We start from the raw sequence: 21,462 nt of genomic DNA, 5'->3' as shown, positions 1-21,462 counted from the left end.
TTTGAATATAAACTTTACTGTCAATACAATCTGAAAGGAACATAAACTATAATGTAGAGCCGTCCATGGACATTTGTTCTAACTCAGCACATGCTCAATATGTCCACCATTTCGTTTCCTAACTTCCTTCAAACGAACACTGAAGTTAGTGATTACCCTACGGCACATGTCTTCCGTAATTTCACTGCAAGCTTGAAGAATAAGTCTTCTGAGCTCAATTAAATCACGTGGACGTTTCGGAAAAATTTTTTCCTTTAGGTACCCCCAAAGAAAAAAGTCACGTGGAGTGAGGTCTGGACTACTGCGGGGCCAATTTTGTCCGTCTGTAATGTCTCTTGCAGCGGTCTCTCCGCGATATTTTCAGAATTTTTTATAAATTATATAACTCAGTACATATCTCGAAATATCTCTTCTTATCTTACCGATTCCTAAACTTTAATATACGATAATTATCAATGCAAAGTAGTTTCAAGCCCTATTATCCCTTGGAGCGTCAATTTACTCCATGGAATAGCTTCTCTGCTATCTATGTTTTCTCTTATGAAAAGAATGAAGGAGTTCTTCCGGATCAGCCGTGAAAGAAGGAGGATGTATATGCATCTATTGTTGAGCTAGTCGCCATCTTGATAAGATTCTGTATGAGAGGGAATTTAATACATGAACTAAACTAAAGTAAGTGTGTTCGCTTATTATTTAACTGATTATTATCGACAGTGTCTGCTTACTACGCTGTGTTGCACGGGATCAGTGGGGAACGTCTGATTTACACTGGACGAACTTGCCGTTTTGTATGCTCAAGATATCCAGTTACTTCAAATAAATAGGCTAACACGGTCTTACCAGCAGATCTCCGGTCTTCCCATGTGATCACCGAAAGTTAATAATTATTACAAATGTTTTCAGGAGATCGACTGACAATTTTCGTCGCACCGAGACTTCGAAATTGCTTCACTGCCTTGTGGAATTTAAGTTAAGCTCAATTTAATCAGGACAGAACAGTATTGAACTGTGTGAATGTGATAAGCCTGCTTTGTGAATGACAACTCCCTTAACATACGCATGTTTTTACTATCTTGATCAGTGAAGCTGAATCAGGCCGGTGTGAGAGAGGTTTTTAAATTTTTTGAATACCACAAAAAAATATTAAACGTCATTGAAGCGACCTAGAAACCTGAGTGAAATGATCCGCGTGTCGAAACGCTCGTGTAAAAACTCCAACACAGTGTTTGCGGTATGTGGCCTTGCTCCATCTTGCATGAACCACTGCGTGTTGAAGGGCAAGGCAGTAGCAAGAAGCTGTGGAATGAAGCTATTGCGAAGCATGCTCAAATAACGCTCGCTGTTCACAGTTTCTTCAAAGAAAAAGGGTCCAATAAGTCCGTGACTGGAAATTGCTGCCCACGCTGTAATCCTCGGAGCATAACGTTGTCGATCATGAAGCACTTGTGGATTTTCAGTGGCCCAAAAGCGTACATTTTGTTTTTTAACCACACCGTCTAAATGAAAATGCGCCTCGCCTGAAAACCAAACGTTGTTAAGAGATTCTTCCCTATCCTCCGCCCACTGAGCAAACAGTAGTCTCTGCTGCTTGTGTTCTTCAGTGAGCTTCTGCGCACAGGTCATCTTGTATGGGTACATATGGAGGTCACTTTTAAGAATGTGTTGAACGGAGCGTCTGGATATTCCCAGTTGCACTGCTGCCTTTCTACACGATTTCCCGGGACTTCTCTGTACAGCAACTCGTACCGCTTCAATATTCTCCGGCGAACAAACAGGCTTAGGCCGAGGTCGCTTCGCTTCCAATACTGTTCCTTCCTGTACAAATTTATCGTATAACCTGTGGATTGTCTTCTTGCAAGGGACCCATCGTGTGTTAAACTGTTGTCGAAAACGCCTCTGACTCACAATAAGGCTTTTTGTTTCATGAAAAAGTAACACAATTGCCGGTCGTTGCTGTGTCGTCAGTCTTTCATTGTCAGCCATTGCTGCTTACTAGTCTCCTAGCGGCAGTATCGTGAATTACACGTCATTTCATTTCGTAACTCATTTGTTTTTCCAAGCTCTGCTGGTACTGCTGTAGAGATCCCAGCGGGATATCTAATGCGCGTCGTAAATTGTGAAACAAACAATTGGTAACACATTTCGTGCACCACCCTGTATTAGATCTATAAGATCACCAATGGTACAAGGACGTCCCATTACGTCTAATGCCGGGGGGCTTGCCAATATCGGAGAGCCGTGGCAGTAGTGTCAATATGTAAGGGTAAAATGAAATGAAGTTTGTGTCGGGGAGGGCATTGAGCTTAGGAAATTCGTGCAGCAGTGTTGACTGTCGTACTTCGGTGGTGTAATGGCTAGCATTTCTACCTAACAAACAAGAACATACGGCTTCGACTCCCAGTCACAGCACAAATTTTAATTAATTTCGTCTGCTTCGATCATTATCGTAGATGACAGAAACAGACTTAAATGTCTCAGGGAAACTTTTAATTATAACATCTCAGTTTGTTAATCTCCCCATCGTTGCTGACAAAAGCTTCCCGGAGGCACTCAGTTGCAATTTATTACGTGAACGATTACAAAGGAAGGAAGATTACAGTTTGCAAATTAATAAGCGAATTATTTTAGCCAATACTTTAAATTTTTTGGGTATGTGGCTAGACATTTGACTAATATGTTCAGTGAAACCAGAGAATTAACAACCTGAAAGCTGTGAATTGCACAGATTAGGGAGTCGACCTTAGGACTGTCTGAAGTATCTATAAACTGTTAACTAGGAGCAAGATGGAGTATGGTTGCACATTGTACGACTCCGCTTTCACGTCACGATTGAAGATTCTAGACGGTATACAATTAACTGTTCTGCATATTTGTGGTGGCTAAATTAACACAACATCAGTCATGCAAGTGCTATTGGCACTCCCCCACTCATTATTAGACGGAAGCTCTTATGTGGTCGATACCTGTACAGTGTCAGACCTTCTATCAATCACCCTTTACATCGGAAATGACCTCGATTACCATATCTCATGCAGATTATGTCATACTGGTCAAGGAACCCAAATCCCTCCTACCAATATCGTACTCGTATGGTGAAATACTGAAAGATCAAACGGCACAATGTTGACGTCAGCAAGCAAGCGATATCTCTACAGAAATTCACTGTGCTGCATATGATGATCATATACCTAAAACACACGTAACTCCGAATGAACTCAGAGCTTCTACAGTGTCAAAACTGGATCGTTACTGGCATGACTGGTAGCTGGCCGGGGTGACCGAGCGGTTCTAGGCGCTTCAGTCTGGAACCGCGCGACCGCTACGGTCGCAGGTTCGAATCCTGCCTCGGGCATGGATGTGTGTGATGTCCTTAGGTTAGTTAGGTTTAAGTAGTTCTAAGTTCTAGGGGACTGATGACCTCAGATGTTAAGTCCCATAGTGATCAAAGCCATTTGGCATGACTGATACAAATTGTACACGGATGGTTCCGAAATGTATGTCTTTGCGGGAATCAAACAGGGTGTGGACAACCTTTGTGCATTGAAGCGTCCATATTATCCGCGGAGTGGCACGCCATTCATCAAGCTACACTTTACATAATCGACTTACAGGTCAGCAAGGTCCTAGTATGTACTGACTCTATGAGTGCCGTATTGTCTAACGAGGACAGCCGAAGGAAGAGCTGTTAATCCGTTGGTACGCGATATACTGTGAAGTCCCGATCGAGCAAAGGCGCTGAGTCAAAGGATTCGTCTTCTATGGTCACAGGGACATTCTGAAATCAGAGGCAACGAACGTGCAGATCCACGGGTGAAAGTGTCGTCTACTTCCCAGCGACGTACCCCTACCGCACAATTAGTTTCTTAGTAGACCCGCCAGACAAGCAAAACCGGAATGGACAAAGTAGTGGCTCAAATGGCTCTGAGCACTATGGGACTTAACTTCTGAGGTCATCAGTCCCCTAGAACTTAGAACTACTTAAACCTAACTAACCTAAGGACGTCACACACATCCGTGCCCGAGGCAGGATTCGAACCTGCGACCGTAGTGGTCGCGCGGTTCCAGACTGTAGCGCCAAGAACCGCTCGGCCACCCCGGCAATGCGGACAAAGTAGTGGACAAAGACCCTAACATCAGAGGCACATAGTATTGGGCGATTCAACAACAGATTCAAGGCCACATTCGATTTTCCAACTTGACGCTTGCGCAAGAGAAACAGTTACTCCTAAACATACTAAAAGCAGGTCATATGAATACCAATAAAACCGGAAATTTGATAAAATTCATTCCTCCTCCAAGCTGTGATTGCAGCCTCATTGATGAGGACATTGTACATATTTTCATTGGTGATAAATACGATTATCCAAGTAAAATTACCCTACAAAACACTTTAGAAAACAAGGACTATTTTTCTCTTAGTTCCATGAATAGGCTTGCTGCCAAATATATTTGTTATTTCATTCGTCTTTGTAGAATGTGACTTTAAAATCTGAGGATATCTTTAATGTTTCATTTTGTATGTGTATAATTGTTCAAATGGCTCTACATCTACATCTACATCTACATTTATACTCCGCAAGCCACCCAACGGTGTGTGGCTGAGGGCACTTTACGTGCCACTGTCATTACCTCCCTTTCCTGTTCCAGTCGCGTATGGTTCGCGGGAAGAACGACTGTCTGAAAGCCTCCGTGCGCGCTCTAATCTCTCTAATTTTACATTCGTGATCTCCTCGGGAGGTATAAGTAGGGGGAAGCAATATATTCGATACCTCATCCAGAAACGCAGCCTCTCGAAACCTGGCGAGCAAGCTACACCGTGATGCAGAGCGCCTCTCTTGCAGAGTCTGCCACTTAAGTTTGTTAAACATCTCCGTAACGCTATCACGGTTACCAAATAACCCTGTGACGAAACGCGCCGCTCTTCTTTGGATCTTCTCTACCTCCTCCGTCAACCCGATCTGGTACGGATCCCACACTGATGAGCATTACTCAAGTATAGGTCGAACGAGTGTTTTGTAAGCCACCTCCTTTGTTGATGGACTACATTTTCTAAGCACTCTCCCAATGAATCTCAACCTGGTACCCGCCTTACCAACAATTAATTTTATATGATCATTCCACTTCAAATCGTTCCGCACGCATACTCCCAGATATTTTACAGAAGTAACTGCTACCAGTGTTTGTTCCGCTGTCATATAATCATACAATAAAGGATCCTTCTTTCTATGTATTCGCAATACATTACATTTGTCTATGTTAAGGGTCAGTTGCCACTCCCTGCACCAAGTGCCTATCCGCTGCAGATCTTCCTGCATTTCGCTACAATTTTCTAATGCTGCAACTTCTCTGTATACTACAGCATCATCCGCGAAAAGCCGCATGGAACTTCCGACACTATCTACTAGGTCATTTATATATATTGTGAAAAGCAATGGTCCCATAACTCTCCCCTGTGTCACGCCAGAGGTTACTTTAACGTCTGTAGACGTCTCTCCATTGATAACAACATGCTGTGTTCTGTTTGCTAAAAACTCTTCAATCCAGCCACACAGCTGGTCTGATATTCCGTAGGCTCTTACTTTGTTTATCAGGCGACAGTGCGGAACTGTATCGAACGCCTTCCGGAAGTCAAGAAAAATAGCATCTACCTGGGAGCCTGTATCTAATATTTTCTGGGTCTCATGAACAAATAAAGCGAGTTGGGTCTCACACGATCGCTGTTTCCGGAATCCAAGTTGATTCCTACATAGTAGATTCTGGGTTTCCAAAAACGACATGATACTCGAGCATAAAAACATGTTCTAAAATTCTACAACAGATCGACGTCAGAGATATAGGTCTATAGTTTTGAGCATCTGCTCAACGACCCTTCTTGAAGACTGGGACTACCTGTGCTCTTTTCCAATCATTTGGAACCTTCCGTTCCTCTACAGACTTGCGGTACACAGCTGTTAGAAGGGGGACAAGTTCTTTCGCGTACTCTGTGTAGAATAGAATTGGTATCCCGTCAGGTCCAGTGGACTTCCCTCTGTTGAGTGATTCCAGTTGCTTTTCTATTCCTTGGACACTTCTTTCGGTGTCAGCCATTTTTTCGTTTGTGCGAGGATTTAGAGAAGGAACTGCAGTGTGGTCTTCCTCTGTGAAACAGCTTTGGAAGAAGGTGTTTAGTATTTCAGCTTTACGCGTGTTATCCTCTGTTTCAATGCCATCATCATCCCGGAGTGTCTGGATATGCTGTTTCGAGCCACTTCCTGATTTAACGTAAGACCAGAACTTCCTAGGATTTTCTGTCAAGTCGGTACATAGAATTTTACTTTCGAATTCACTGAAAGCTTCACGCATAGCCCTCCTTACGCTAACTTTGACATCGTTTAGCTTCTGTTTGTCTGAGAGGTTTTGGCTGCGTTTAAACTTGCAGTGAAGCTCTCTTTGCTTTCGCAGTAGTTTCCTAACTTTGTTGTTGTACCACGGTGGGTTTTTCCCGTCCCTTACAGTTTTACTCGGCACGTACCTGTCTAAAACGCATTTTACGATTGCCTTGAACTTTTTCCATAAACACTCAACATTGTCAGTGTCGGAACAGAAATTTTCGTTTTGATCTGTTAGGTGGTTGAAATGTGCCTTCTATTACTCTTGCTAAACAGATAAACCTTCCTCCCTTTTTTTATATTCCTGCTAACTTCCATATTCAGGGATGCTGCAACGGCCTTATGATCACTGATTCCCTGTTCTGTACATACAGAGTCGAAAAGTTCGGGTCTGTTTGTTATCAATAGGTCCAAGATGTTATCTCCACGAGTCGGTTCTCTGTTTAATTGCTCGAGGTAATTTTCGGATAGTGCACTCAGTATAATGTCACTCGATGCTCTGTCCCTACCACCCGTCCTAAACATCTGAGTGTCCCAGTCTATATCTGGTAAATTGAAATCTCCACCTAAGACTATAACATGCTGAGAAAGTTTCTGTGAAATGTATTCCAAATTTTCTCTCAGTTGTTCTGCCACTAATGCTGCTGAGTCGGGAGGTCGGTAAAAGGAGCCAATTAATAACCTAGCTCGGTTGTTGAGTGTAACCTCCACCCATAATAATTCACAGGAACTATCCACTTCTACTTCACTACAGGATAAGCTACTACTAACAGCGACGAACACTCCACCACCGCAATCTATCCTTTCTAAACACCGTCTGTACCTTTGTAAAAATTTCGGCAGAATTTATCTCTGGCTTCAGCCAGCTTTCTGTACCTATAACGATTTCAGCTTCGGTGCTTTCTATCAGCGCTTCAAGTTCCGGTACTTTACCAACGCAGCTTCGACAGTTTACAATTACAATACCGATTGCTGCTTGGTCCCCGCATGTCCTGACTTTGCCCCGCAGCCGTTGAGGCTGTTGCCCTTTCTGTACTTGCCCAAGGCCATCTAACCTAAAAAACCGCCCAGCCCACGCCACACAACCCCTGCTACCCGTGTAGCCGCTTGTTGCGTGTAGTGGACTCCTGACCTATCCAGCGGAACCCGAAACCCCACCACCCTATGGCGCAAGTCGAGGAATCTGCAGCCCACACGGTCGCAGAACCGTCTCAGCCTCTGATTCAGACCCTCCACTCGGCTCTGTACCAAAGGTCCGCAGTCAGTCCTGTCGACGATGCTGCAGATGGTGAGCTCTGCTTTCATCCCGCTAGCGAGACTGGCAGTCTTCACCAAATCAGATAGCCGCCGGAAGCCAGAGAGGATTTCCTCGGATCCATAGCGACACACATCATTGGTGCCGACATGAGCGACCACCTGCAGATGGGTGCACCCTGTACCCTTCATGGCATCCGGAAGGACCCTTTCCACATCTGGAATGACTCCCCCCGGTATGCACACTGAGTGCACATTGGTTTTCTTCCCCTCTCTTGCTGCAATATCCCTAAGGGGCCCCATTACGGGCCTGACGTTGGAGCTCCCAACTACCAGTAAGCCCACCCTCTGCGACAGCCCGGATCTTGCAGACTGAGGGGCAACCTCTGGAACAGGAAAAGCAGCCATGTCAGGCCGAAGATCAGTATCAGCCTGAGACAGAGCCTGAAACCGGTTCGTCAGACAAACTGGGGAGGCCTTCCGTTCAGCCCTCCGGAATGTCTTTCGCCCCCTGCCACACCTTGAGACGACCTCCCACTCTACCACAAGTGACGGATCAGCCTCAATGCGGGCAGTATCCCGGGCAACCACAGTCATAGTCCGATCGGGGGATGCGTGGGACGAGCTGGCCGTCCCCGAAAAACCCCCATCCGGAATCCCACAGTGATGCCCATTGGCAACAGCCTCAAGCTGTGTGACCGAAGCCAACACTGCCTGAAGCTGGGAGCGAACGGATGCCAACTCAGCCTGCATCCGAACACAGCAGTTGCAGTCCCTATCCATGCTAAAAACTGTTGTGCAAAGAACGTCTGAACTAATCTACAGAGAGCGCAAACAAATCGACACAAAATTTAAACGGTTATTAAAATACAAGATTGCCTAGTAAATGCAGTAATGCTGCTACTTGCGCACTGCTGACACACTGCTCGGCGGTGGAAGGAGACTACGCGATTTTACACTATTCAGGTACTAAAACGCGATGCTACAACTCTCAAATACTATAATACGCCAGAAATTTATGAATTAAACAATGCAAGTACCAAAAACACGCAAAGAAATTTAGAATTAAACTATGTAACAAATGAGTGAGCTAGGAGTATACGACTTGCTGCTGCAGCTGCTTATCCAACGGCGGCAGGGAGCACACTGACTGTGACCAACCGACACTGGCCGTTCAAAACAAAAACAGAAGACAGACGACTACGCGAATTTACACTATTCAGGTACTAAAACGCGATGCTACAACTCTCAAATACTATAATACGCCAGAAATTTATGAATTAGACAATGCAAGTACCAAAAACACGCAAAGAAATTAAGAATTAAACTATGTAACAAATGAGTGAGCTAGGAGTATACGACTTGCTGCTGGCAGCTGCTTATCCAACGGCGGCAGGGAGCACTATGGGACTCAACTTCTGAAGTCATCAGTCTCCTAGAACTTAGAACTACTTAAACTTAACTATCCTAAGGACATCACACACATCCATGCACGAGGCAGGGTTCGAACCTGCGACCGTAGCGGTTCCAGACTGTAGCGCCTAGAACCGCTCGGCCATGTATAATTGCTTATATGATAAAATGTTGTGGCTTTCATTGTAACAGTGCATCAGACTAGTGTATTTTGTTGACTTATTATCTCGTTTAATTATGTTTTGTATTTTCTAATAGAATCATACCAATGTTCTGTCTGCATCATTATGCGCAATAATTATATCTGCTGAAATGAGATCTGACTGAAAACAAAATAAAACAAAAAAAAAAAAGAGTTTAACGTCCCATCGACAACTAAGAAATAAGAGACAGAATGCAAGCTCGGTCCGACCTTGTGGCCGAGCGGTTCTAGGCGCTTCAGTCCGGAACCGCGCTGCTGCTACGGTCGCAGGTTCGAATTCTGCCTCGGTCATGGATGTGTATGATGTCCTTAGGTTAATTAGGTTTAAGTAGTTCTAAGTCTATGGGATTGATGACCTCATATGTTAAGTCCCATAGTGCTTAGAGCCGTTTGAACCATTTTGCAAGCTCGGATTATGGAAAGATGGGGAAGGAAATTGCCGGTGACCTTTCAAAAGAACTGTACCTGTATTTGCCTGGTTGCAGGTTTTGGGCGAGGTGGTCAGTCGGTGTGAGCTCGTGATGTACTGACTCGAGACACGGTTACAATGGGTCGTGTTCGTTGGCGACACATGGAAACCGACTTTTAATGATGAACAGCCAGGATGACAAATAATTGGGCTTAGTTCAACAATATCCAGTCCAAGATTAAATTTAATGTTATGCCCTTTCTGTTAAGTAAAATTATTCGGATAAAGCCATACTGGGTGTGTAGTACCTTATAAAACACAAGTTTCGCGGTAACTCTTGTTGGTATTTCTGATATGGCGGGGCTCGGTCAGCTAGAATTACATTTCCAGCTCGTGGACACCGATTTGAATTAACGGTTCTCGTGTTTACTGCGAACAGTTCACTGATAGTTGTTCTCACGAAAATCGACAGCAAACCAACACCGACTACAATAGTTCGGGTATACATGCTGACGTCGAAAGAAGAAGATGAAGAGATAGAGAAAGCATATGAGGATACTGAACGAGTAATGCAGTACGTAAAGGAGATGAAAAGTCTGATCGTCTTAGAGAACTGGAATGTCGTTGTAGTGAAAGTAGTAGAGAGTTGCGGGAGGATGTGGACTTAGTAATAGCAATGAGAGAGAACGATTAATTGAGTTCTATAATAAATTTCAGGTAGTAATAGCGAATACTCTGTTCAAAAATCACAAGAAGAGGACGTATACTTGGAAAAGGCCAGAAGATACGGGAAGATTCCAGTTTGGTTGTATCATGGTCAGGCACAGATTCCGAAAACACGTACCCAGGAGTAGATTTAGACTCAGATAACAGTTTAGTATCGATGAAGAGTAGGCTGAAGTTTAAGAGGGTAGTCGGAAGAATCGATGTGCAAAGAAGTGGTACATGGCATTACTGAAGAACGAAGAGACGCACTTGAAGTTCCCTAAAGCTATAGCTACTGCGATAAGGAACAGCTATGTAGTAATTTCAGTTGAAGAGGAATGGACATCTCTAAAAAGGGAAATCACGCAAGTTAGAAGGGAAACCATGAGTATCAGAAGAAACACTTCAGTCGAGCGACAAAAGGACCTACAAAAACGTTCAGGGAAATTCAGGAATACAGAAATACAAATCACTTAGGAATGAAATAATTAGGAAGTGCAAAAAAGTTAAGGTCAAATGACTACAGAGCAGATGTGAAGAAAAGAAAAAAAGATTGTCCTTTAGGACTGACTCATCATACACAAAATCTTCAGTGAAATTAAAAGCAAGGGCAGTAACATTAACAGTGCAATGGGGATTCCACTGTTAAAAATAGAGGAGAGAGAGGATAGGTGGAAAGAGTACAATGAAGAACTCTATGAGGAGGACTTGTCGATGACATTTTGCAAGAAGAAACAGGAGTAGACAGCGAAGAGAAAGGAGATCGAGTATTAAAATCAGAATTTCCAACAGTTGTGGACTATAAGATCAAATAAGGCAGAAGGGATAGACTGCACTTCGACGGAATTTCTAAAATGATTGGGGAAAGGGGCAGCTAAACTATTATTCACAATGGTGTGTAGAATGTATGAGACTGGCGACATATCATCACACTTTCGGAAAATCATCCTCACAATTCCGAAGATTGCAAGAGCCGATAAATGTGAGAATCATCGCAGAAATAGCTTAACAGCTCATGCATCCAAATTGTTGACAAGAATGATATACAGAAAAATGGAAAAGGAAATCGAGGTTCTGTTGGATGACGATGAGTTTGGCTTTACGAAGGGTAAAGGCACCGGAGATACAGTTCAGACGTTGCGATTGATAATGGAAGCGAGACTGAAGATAAATGAAGACAGTTTCGTTAGATCTGTCAATCTGGAAATAGCATTATGCAAAATGTTTGAAATACTGAGGAAAATAGGAGTAAGTTGCAGGGAAAGACGGGTGAACGCTGCAGAGCGGAAGCAAGGTTTGAACGACGAACCGGAGCTGGCATCTGGGCAAATTGTGCAAACGATTAATTACTTTTGAGAAAATTTCAATTGGGCTGAAATTAATGCTTAGCTAATGACACCATTTGTATATGTACCATTCGGATTTTACGTGTAAAAACATGCGAGATACACGTTTTCTGGGACGTTTTTGAAGAGCACTTCTTCCATACTTTAAACTTCTACGAATCGGTTCACATTTTGCACGAAGATAATTAAATGGGTAAAGTGAAAATGAAATTGTTTTATCCAATAATCTTTATCCGTTGTCGAGATACAATGATTTACTCTAGCTAAATGTAGTACGTAAAATTCGTTCTTACGTATATTGAATGCGCAGTAACGGTTTAAAGCGAATCGAATAAATAAAATAGTACATTATTACGATAAAACTGAAAACTCGCCTTCAAAAATGTATCTTTCTTGGGATTTTACGTGCAAGAGGCACGTTTTTTGTGAGTTCTTTTACGCCCACCATTTCTGTGTTTAAAACTTGTGTGAATTGTTTCAAATTTTGTAAGGATGCGGACAAATACATAGAATTAATGGTGGTCCAGTTGTTTTGTGAAAGCTTAATCTGTTGCCACCATGAAAGCATCATGGTTCGACAGACAATAAAAAACGAATATTTATAACGGATCAGTTGTCACCCGAGTCAACAATGATCTATATCGATTGGCAAGCTACGGCGGTCTAATGTCAAAATTATAGTAGAGTAACCAGAATGAAAAATGCTTCTATAATAGCACGAAAAGGCATGTTTATCCTGGGCTGAGATAGGGACATAAAAGAAGGGAACTAGCTTTTCGACTTATCTGGCAGCTTGAAAGATATTTAAATCAAAAAACCCTACTTCTCCAGCTCAGTGAGCTCTCTCAGATGCAGGAAGTTGTAGCAATTACATCTGGATATTTATAGGCAAAAATTTCTGGGCGTGGATTTGTTCCTGGGGAGACAATGAAACATTTTTTAAATTCTGTTTGGTGGGGTTGATTTTTTTCCTCCAACCCATCACATGTTACATGTGTGGTGAGGGATGTAAGAACAAATACACAAGTGTATGTGCTTCTAGACAGTGGGGTGCATCTACAATAGGAAGTATCCCAGAATGGAGGTACTTCTATGATAGGAAGTATCCCATAATTGAGATGCATGTGTCCCAAATTTTGAAGACGTAGTGTCATATTGTGTGACATTACAAATGCCATATTTGATGATATCATGGCATGTCATTTTATATGATATGGAGTCATGTACCATTTTGCTTTACTTGACATGATACATTATGTGTGTTGTCGTTGCTGTCGTAAGTTGTCGCCAGCGCACTGGTTGGCAAAGAGGTTGCAAGAAGATGGATAATAGGCGCTGAATCAAGCGCACCTATGAGGAGACAGGTCAAAGACAGACTCGTAAACAACGCGCCGCAGTACCATTTCGACTGCCAGTATTTAGATCGCTGCTGCAGAACCGAAGGCCCAGTCAGTCACAGTCAGACAGTGGCAGTCCGTCAGTCACAAACAGTCAGCCACGCCGCAGAGAGAGTCAGTTGCAGTTCCTGACGCAGTCAGCTAGGCTATTAGCTCAGGCATTATTCTTGTTGGCGTCTGTCAGTTCACATCACCGGCTATAACAGTGTAGTGTTTATAGTGGCGCTTGTACTTCACCAGCAGTGAGGCTAATGTGGACTGTTAAGGAAGAGCTTCTATCACAACTAGCTTAAAGATAAAAAGCTACTTCTTCTTCTTAATAAAGAACCCTGTTAGTGTGTTCTGTTGTGTTGTAGAAAGAGGATATGGGCCACCAAACAACATCCTGTCCCTGGCTCCCCATGGTAAAAAGCTCCACCGTATCAACGACGACACAAAAGTGGGGCTAACACAATTTTTTCAGTTTCAGAAACAATAAATCGCTATCTTGTAACGACTGTACAACAACTAATGGCTGCACAAACCGCGGCGACCACACAACAGACCAGCAAATCGACCCAACAAATGCCGCCGACCAGCATACCACTGTTCCGGCAATTTAACAATACAGAAGAGGAATGGCTCGAATACTCAATTCCAAGCGCTTTGTGAAGTTCATCGAGTTCAAGGTACTGTAAAGCTACAATACTTTCATTCGATTGCTGGGACCCCAGCGTTCAGGTTGACACAAAAACTATTCCCAACCGCGTCTCCCTACGAACTGAGCTATGGCCAAGAAATCGCTGCATTAAACAAGTATTATGACCAGGAAGTCAAAGTAGCTGCAGCCACACATCAGTTCTTTCGTCTGCAGAAAAAGCTGAAACAGACGTATCGTCAGTGGTACAAAGAATTAACAGAGAACCGACTCTTAGCGATAACATGTTAGACCTTCTGGTGACAAACAGACCCGAACTATTTGAAACAGTTAACACAGAACAGGGAATCAGCGATCACAAAGCGGTTACTGCATCGATGATTTCAGCCGTAAATAGAAATATTAAAAAAGGTAGGAAGTTTTTTCTGTTTAGCAAAAGTGACAAAAAGCAGATTAAAGAGTGCCTGATGGCTCAACACAAAAGTTTTGTCTCAAGTACAGATAGTGTTGAGGATCAGTGGACAAAGTTCAAAACCATCGTACAATATGTGTTAGATGAGTATGTGCCAAGCAAGATCGTAAGAGATGGAAAAGACCCACCGTGGTACAACAACCGAGTTAGAAAACTGCTGCGGAAGCAAAGGGAACTTCAGAGCAAACATAAACATAGCCAAAGCCTTGCAGATAAACAAAAATTACGCGAAGCGAAATGTAGTGTGAGGAGGGCTATGCGAGAGACATTCAATGAATTCGAAAGTAGTTCTATGTATTGACTTGGCAGAAAATCCTAAGAAATTTTGGTCTTATGTCAAAGCGGTAGGTGGATCAGAACAAAGTGTCCATACACTATGTGACCAAAATGGTACTGAAACAACCGGCCAGTGTGGCCGTGCGGTCCTAGGCGCTTCAGTCTGGAACCGCGTGACCACTACGGTCGCAGGTTAGAATCCTGCCTCGGGCATGGATGTGTGTGATGTCCTTAGGTTAGTTAGGTGTAAGTAGTTCTAAGTTCTAGGGGACTGATGACCACAGATGTTAAGTCCCATAGTGCTCAGAGCCATTTGAACCATTTTTGGTACTGAAACAGATGATGACAGACTGAAGGCCGAAATACTAAATGCCTTTTTCCAAAGCTGTTTCACAGAGGAAGACTGCACTGTAGTTCCTTCTCTAGATTGTCGTGCAGATGACAAAATGGTAGATATTGAAATAGACGACAGAGGGATAGAGATACAATTAAAATCGCTCAAAAGAGGAAAGGTCGCTGGACCTGATGGGATACCAATTCGATTTTACACAGAGTACGCGAAGGAACTTGCCCTCCTTCTTGCAGTGATGTACCGTAGGACTCTAGAAGAGCGTAGCGTTCCAAAAGATTGGAAAAGGGCACAGGTCATCCCCGTTTTAAAGAAGAGACGTCGAACAGATGTGCAAAACAGTAGACCTGTATCTCTAACGTCAATCAGTTGTAGAATTTTGGAACACGTATTAAGAGTATAATGACTTTTCTGGAGACTAGAAATCTACTCTGTAGGAATCAGCATGGGTTTCGAAAAAGACGGTCGTGTGAAACCCAGCTCGCGCTATTCGTCCAGGAGACTAAGAGGGCCATGGACACGGGTTCCCAGGTAGATGCCGTGTTTCTTGACTTCCGCAAGGCGTTCGATACAGTTCCCCACAGTCGTTTAATGAACAAAATAAGAGCATATGGACTATCAGACCAATTGTGTGATTGGATTGAAGAGTTCCTAGATAACACAACGCAGCATGTCATTCTCAATGGAGAGAAGTCTTCCGAAGTAAGAGTGATTTCAGGTCTGCCGCAGGGGGGTGTCGTAGGACCGTTGCTATTCACATTATACATAAATGACCTTGTGGATGACATCGGAAGTTCACTGAGGCTTTTTGCGGATGATGCTGTGGTATATCGAGAGGTTGTAACAATGGAAAATTGTACTGAAATGCAGGAGGATCTGCAACGAATTGACGCATGGTGCAGGGAATGGCAATTGAATCTCAATGTAGATGAGTGTAATGTGCTGCGAATACATTGAAAGAAAGATCCCTTATCATTTAGCTAAAATATAGCAGGTCAGCAACTGGAAGCAGTTAATTCCATAAAGTATCTGGAAGTACGCATTAGGAGTGATTTAAAGTGGAATGATCATATAAAGTTGATCGTCGGTAAAGGAGATGCGAGACTGAGATTCATTGGAAGAATCCTAAGGAAATGCAATCCGAAAACAAAGGGAGTAGGTTACAGTACGCTTGTTCGCCAACTGCTTGAATACTGCTCAACAGTGTGGGATCCTACCAGATAGGATTGACAGAAGAGAGAGAGAAGATGCAATGGAGAGCACCGTGCTTAGTTACAGGTTCATTTAGCAATCGCGAAAGCGTTACGGAGATGTAGATAAACACCAGTGGAAAACTCTGCAGGAGAGACGCTCAGTAGCTCGGTACGAGCTTTTGTTGAAGTTTCGAGAACATGCCTTCACCGACGAGTCAAGCAGTATATTGCTCCCTCCTACGTATATCTCGCGAAGAGACCATGAGGATAAAATCAGAGAGATTAGAGCCCACACAGAGGCATACCGACAGTCCTTCTTTCCACTAAGAATACGAGACTGGAATAGAAGGGAGAACCGATAGAGGTACTCAAGGTACCCTCTGCCACACACCGTCAGGTGGCTTGCGGAGTATGGATATGGATGTAGATGTAGATGTAGATGAAACGGTCATGACTAGGTCCGACCCTTGTGGTCGAGCGGTTCTAGGCACTTCAGTCCGGAACCACGCGGCTGCTACGGTCGCAGGTTCGAATCCTGCCTCGGGCATGGATGTGTGCGATGTCCTTAGGTTAGTAAGTTTTAAGTAGTTTTAAGTCTAGGGGACTGATGACCTCAGTTGTTAAGTCCCATAGTGCTTAGAGCCGTTTCAACGATTTTGTCATGAAGTGTAAATTTAAGTGTAGTTGTGGCAACGTTTACGTTGATGTAATGATTAGGGATTCAATAATATTCAGTGTCCCAGACAGTAAAATACGGGAACAAATCCTAAAGTAATCTTATCCATCACTTCCCCAAGTATTGCGAATCTTAGAGCAGCCTGATTCAGGTGCCATAGCGGCGGTTAAATTTGACCTGGTCGCGATTTGTTGGGTCGAGTCGCCTCTTGTTCGCTACCGCCCCTAGCAGCTACAACATCGAGCGCGTACACAGCTGTGCGGACAGCCACGTAGACATGGACTGTATTGGATTTTTTGGGGGGTAGAGACCGAACAGCGAGGTCATCGGTCTCATCGGATTAGGAAAGGAGGGGTAGGAAGTCGGCCGTGCCCTTTCAAAGGAACCATCCCGGCATTTGACTGGAGATATTTAGGGAAATCACGGAAAACCTAAATCTGGATGGCTGAATTGAAACGTCATCCTCCCGAATGCGAGTCCAGTGTGCTAACCACTGCGCCACCTCGCTCAGTACGTAGGCATATAAACAGACCTGTGAACTTAGTGAAGTCTTACCATGAATGTTTTGCTCGCCATTAAAGACAGGACTGCTCATGAAGTAACGCAACGTGTTACACGTGTGGAAACAAAAGACCATGTCCAAGCAGTTTGTTTGTAACGGCGCAAAAGCGCCTACTTTGCGCGCTCCCAGAAAAAACATGCTCGTTCACATGCAGTGAACGCTGTGTTTTCAAAACCTACAACAGTTTCTGACAAAAGAAAGATTAAGATTGGCCTCATTCTCGACCAAGTGCTGTACAGCGACGTTCTAACAGTCTCGTTACGCATTGTTGGCCGATGTGTGAATTTTCAGTTAGACACATGTGCCTCAGTAACTTTGCTTAATCGTGCTACGTACGAACACTTAGACTCACCACTCCCTTCTAAATCTAGCAGGCACCTCACTGCTTACAACGGACAGGAAATTCCACTGCTTGGACAGTGTAGTTTGCCTGCCATTTACAAATCTCACACTAGGACAGTGAATTTTACGGTGTAGAAATCAAAAGACAGTGAGATGCAATTGGTTTGTTTGGCTTTAGCATCCGCGACAGTGTACTGCCAGTCTCAACATTTCACCAAAGGACAGTGCCGCTAGCTTGCTTAAAGAATTTCCTGAACTATTTCAGAAGGAATGGAAAAAGCTGATACTTCGTAGCGCATGTTACATTGGAAGACAATGCACAGCCTAAGTTTTTCCTGGCCCGCCCAGTTCCAATTGCTTTAAGAGACAAAGTAGCCAGTGAATTGAAAGAATTGCAAGATAGTGGTGTAATTGCTCCCATTCAAGCTAGTCAATGGCCAAGTCCTCTCATTTTGTTGCCTAACCATTCTGGTCACATTCACATTTGTGTTGACTTCAAGTCTACAGTCAACCCACAGACAATAATCGACACTTATCCGTTACCTCGGCCTGAAGAACTCAAGGGCAGGTTTGGTGCAGGACGACACTTTCCTAAGATAGATTTGCGTGACGCCTAATTGCAACTTCCATTGGATAAAGAATCAGAGAAAGTGTTTGTTGTAAATACACACTTAAGTCTGTTCAAGTACACTATTGGTCATTGAAATTGCTACACCAAGAAGAAATGCAGATAATAAACGGGTATTCATTGGACAAATGTGTTATACTAGAACTGACATGTGATTGCATTTTCAAGCAATTTGGGTGCATAGACCCTGAAAAATCAGTACCCAGAACAACCACCTCTGGCCGTAATAACGGCCTTGATACGCCTGGGCATTGAGTCAAACAGAGCTTGGATGGCGTGTACAGGTACAGCTGCCCATGAAGCTTCAACACGATAACATAGTTTATCAAGAGTAGTGAATGGCGTATTGTAACGAGCCAGGTGCTTGGCCACCATTGACCAGACGTTTTCAGTTGGTGAGAGATATGGAGAATGAACTGGCCAGGGCATCAGTAGAACATTTTCTGTATCCAGAAAGGCCCGTACAGGACCTGCAAGAGGCGGTCGTGTATTATCCTGCTGAAAAGTAGGGTTTCGCAGGGATCAAATGAAGGGTAGAACCACGGGTCGTAACACATCTGAAATGTAACGTCCACTGTTCAAAGTGCCGTCAATGCGAACAAGAGGTGACCGAGACGTGTAACCAATGGCACCCCATACCATTACGCCGGGTGATACGCCAGTATGGCGATGACGAATACACGCTTCCAATGTGCATTCACTGCAATATCGCCAAACACGGATGTGACCATCATGATGCTGTAAACAGAACCTGGATTCACCCGAAAAAATGACGTTTTGCCATTCGTGCACCCAGGTTCGTCGTTGAGTACACCATCGCAGGCGCTCCTGTCTGTGATGCAGCGTCAAGGGTAACCGCAGCCATGGTCTCCGAGCTGATAGTCCACGCTGCTGAAAACGTCGTTGAACTGTTCGTCCAGATGGTTGTTGTGTTGCAAACGTCCCCATCGAGACGTGGCTGCATGATCCGTTACAGCCATGCGGATAAGATGCCTGTCATCTTGACTGCTAGTGATACGAGGCCGTTGGGATCCAGCACGGCGTTCCGTATTACCCTCCTAAACCCACCGATTCCATATTCTGCTAACAGCCATTGGATCTCGAGCAACGCGAGTAGCAATGCCGCGATACGATAAACCGCAATCGCGATATGCTACAATCCGACCTTTATGAAAGTCGGAAACGTGATGGTACGCATTTCTCCTCCTTACACGAGGCATCACAACAACTGCTGTTTGTGTATGAGAAATCGGTTGGAAATTATCATTTCAGCACGTTGTAGGTGTCGCCACCGGCGCCAACCTTGTGTGAATGCTCTGAAAAGCTAATCATTTGCATATAACAGCATCTTCTTCCTGTCGGTTAAATTTCACGTCTGAAGCACGTCATCTTCGTGGTGTAGCAATTTTAATGGCCAGTAGTGTATTTGCGTTTGGCCCTAGGTAGTGCTTCCGCACCCGCCATTCTTCAACGTTACGTGGAACAGCTCCTGCAAAAGTACCATTTTGTTGAAACTATCTTGACGATATTATTGTCTCAGATCGTACACCAGAGTAACACATCGCCAATTTGCGTATTCTTTTTCGAGTGTTGTCGGAAGCAGGACTCAAGTGTCGTCTCGAAAAGTGTGACTTTTCTCAAACTGAACTGCAGTACTTAGGTCATGTATTAAACAGTGAGTGTTTGTACCCTGTCCAATCTCATTTGCGTGCAGTCCGTGACTTGCTAGTACCGCGCAATGTGTCTCTGAACTCTAGTCAGTACTAGGGAAGATGACGTACTACATTCGGTTCATACCGAATGCCACTAAGATCGCGCATCCATTGCATTGCTTGCGTCGCAAAAATGTACCTTTTGTGTGGACTAAAGGTTGTCAAGAACCTTCGCAGAACAGCCAGCAGTACGAGGAGTCTGGTTCTGGTCGCCGAGCGACGATCTACCAGGGCCAGAGACCGGTAGTAGAAGCGGCCGTTGGGTTTAACTGCACGCTGTGGCTGCCGTGGTGGACGGCAACAACCAGAAGGAAGAGGGTGTTGGTCGGAGACGTGAGACAGCGAGACTGGGAGCAGTTCGCTTAAGAGCTTTCTGGCTGGCTTTTACTGGTGCAGAATTTGAAGACAGCGGAACAGCCTGTGTGAGTGTGTTACTATACAGGGCTGTTCCCCTGTGTTGGAGGTCTGCAGATGTTATTAAGTGGTGCGCGTCGCTGAGTGAATTCAGCCTGATAAGCACACATTATGAGACCAGTACTTGCCTTCTAACTGTGCTTCATATCTGTCAATTCTCGATTCCCTTAGTTTTTCAGATGCATATTCTTTGGTCCACTGGATCTGATGTCACTTGATTTTTCGTTATGCTCTATGCAACCAACCCGCTCTTTATTTGTCACGTTGCAAGTGATGTTTATTTGGACTGTACTTTTATTACAAAAATTATCTTAAAGATTTGAAGTAGAATTTTCTCTTTGCGTTATGGTTTTGTGTTTTTTGAGACGTATGTATTTTAAATCAATTTTTTATTACGAGGGAGCACTGATACTTCATGTGTATTCAGTGTAGTGGAATTTCATACTGTTACGTGAGCATTTTGGTGTCGAGTAAATTCTTCTTGTTGAGTAGCTAAAAAGCTGATTTGTTTGCCCATACTATAACAGTTTTGGTCGGGAAAAAATGATTGCATTTTAAATTTCTAAATTGTGCTATTTTTATGAGAAAATAAATATCCAATAATTGTTTGAATAAAGTAAAAATTATTGTAGGAAGGAGCAAGAACCACTCATCTCAACCCAGCCCTAACACTCCCACCAGCGGCATCGTTCCTTTGGAAAGTTAGGAGAAGGACTATACGCTGTTGAGTAGGTAGTCAAATGGTTCAAATGGCTCTGAGCACTATGGGACTTAACTTCTGAGGTCATCAATCATCTAGAACTCAGAACTACTTAAACCTAACTAACCTAAGAACATCACACACATCCATGCCCGAGGCAGGATTCAAACCTGCGACGGTAACGGTAGCGTGGTTCCAGACTGAAGCGCCTAGAACCGCTCGGCCACACAGGTCGGCTAGTGGGTAGTCATATTTCCGTGATTAAACCACCGTGAATTTACATATGATAAACAAACAGAACAGTACTTGAGTAGTTCACCTCCTTAGCTGAGTGGTCGGCATGGCGAACTGCCATGGCGTGGCAACAGGTGCAATATCGGCGACTGCCATAGATTTTCCCTTGGTGG

At 43.8% G+C, this 21,462-nt stretch overlaps 1 protein-coding gene across 1 annotated transcript in view; it reads right to left on the bottom strand.

Moving 5' to 3' along the window:
- Positions 1–21,462, bottom strand: part of LOC126195295 (pyroglutamylated RF-amide peptide receptor-like) — a 154,006-nt gene that overhangs the window by 94,493 nt on the left and 38,051 nt on the right. The gene's annotated exons all lie outside the window — the stretch shown is intronic.

This window comes from Schistocerca nitens, chromosome 7, assembly GCF_023898315.1.
Source record: "Schistocerca nitens isolate TAMUIC-IGC-003100 chromosome 7, iqSchNite1.1, whole genome shotgun sequence".
NCBI lineage: Eukaryota > Metazoa > Arthropoda > Insecta > Orthoptera > Acrididae > Schistocerca > Schistocerca nitens.
This window is presented reverse-complemented; position numbering and strand designations above follow the sequence as displayed.